Consider the following 1808-nt stretch of genomic DNA (forward strand, 5'->3'; position numbering starts at 1 on the left):
GAATGCCTCCTATGTGCCGGGTACCTTACTTACTTATTTATCCTCCCAACAACAGGAAGGGAAATGTTGTTATCCCATTTTACAGATGAGGAATGGAGGATCTGAGAGGTTAGGTCACTTGCCCAAGGTCACAGCTCACGAATGGGAGTCAGGATTCAAGCCAGTTTCACTACTGCCCTCTGTAGCCTCCTCCGTTATTGTGGCGTGTCCTTGTCCCTTCGAAGGGTATACGGCCTCACAGAGGGCTTATTAGTCAGGAGAAAATGGCAAGGATGCAGTGGAGAAACCTGACCACGCAGTAACTGGCTGATCAAGAGGAACATTAGCAAATGGACATCAGCCAACATCACTTATGTGTCTTCTGGCCAGGGTTACGTCACATGAACCTATTCGCAAGGAACCCACATTGAGGAATATTCTATAAAATAACTAGCCTCCAGGGGCGCCTGGATGGCTCAGTTGTTAAGCGTCTGCCTTCGGCTCAGGTCATGGTCCCAGGGTCCTGGGATCGAGCCCCAGCATTGGGCTCCCTGCTCAGCGGGAAGCCTGCTTCTCCCTCTCCCGCTCCCCCTGCTTGTGTTCCCTCTCTGGCTGTGTCTCCCTCTGTCAAAAAATAAATAAAATCTTAAAAAAAAAATAACTAGCCTCCGTTCTTCAAACATTTCAATGTCATAACAGGGAGAGAATAGCCGAGAAACAGTTCCAGAATAAAGAAAACAAAAGGGACACGACATCTTAAGGTTGTCTGTGGTGTTGGATTTGCTTCTGCACCGGAGTGGGGGAAATGCTCTGAGGCCCTCCTGGGCCAGCTGACAAACTTGGAATGTAGGGTGTACAATAGAAAAAAAATATTGTAACAGTATTAAATTTCTTGAATCTGATAAGTGTTGTGGCTGTGTAAGAGAATATCCTGTTCATCGGAAGGACACACAGGGATTAAGAGATAAGGGGGCCTGGTGTCTCAGCCACTCTCAAATGGCTCAGAAAAAAAATAAATATTGTTGTGGTATTCCTTCTAGCAATTCCTTCTAGCAGCCGGCAGAGAGCTAAGCCTGTGGCAGATAGGGAATTAAAAATCTTTTTTATGTGATTAAATAACCCCAATTTCCTGACATCAAGGAAAATACTTTTCAAAGTGGCTTTCTTGGTTTCTAACACTTGTGCTTGATTCCAGAGAAGGCACAGACAAAATTCTGATCCCTCACCCACCCACCCACCCACTCCCCACGGTACCCTCAGCTCCTCTCAGGGGAAAAGCCTACTGTGAATTTGTCTTACTGGGTTACCCTTTGTGTATATCTCCATATTTCCCGAAACTGTATTTAGGATGTTCTTTTTTTTTTTTTAAAGATTTTATTTATTTGACAGAGAGAGACACAGCGAGAGAGGGAACACAAGCAGGGGGAGTGGGAGAGGGAGAAGCAGGCCTCCTGCGGAGCGGGGAGCCCAAGGCGGGGCTCGATCCCAGGACCTGGGACCATGACCTGAACCGAAGGCAGACGCTTAACGACCGAGCCACCCAGGCGCCCCTAGGATGTTCTTACTCTTAACCATTTTCAAGGGGGTGAGAAAATGAAGCCAGCAGGATATGACCGGAGTACACTCTCGGCTCTTCTGACCTGCTGCCACTAGGAAAATCTTCGATCAAATTCCCACCTTACAAGATGGGAAGGACGAAGTTGGGCCTCTTACTTGAAGAAGAACGTTGTCTTTAATGTGGCAAATACTGAGGCTGCCTCTGCTATGTGTGATGTGCAGAGCACTTACCCCAGACATCTGAGGGGATAAACACAGTCTGGGCTCCTGAA

The sequence above is a fragment of the Callorhinus ursinus genome, unplaced genomic scaffold (assembly GCF_003265705.2).
Source record: "Callorhinus ursinus isolate GAN/ISIS: 27379988/994484 unplaced genomic scaffold, GSC_fseal_2.0 scaffold10, whole genome shotgun sequence".
Lineage (NCBI taxonomy): Eukaryota > Metazoa > Chordata > Mammalia > Carnivora > Otariidae > Callorhinus > Callorhinus ursinus.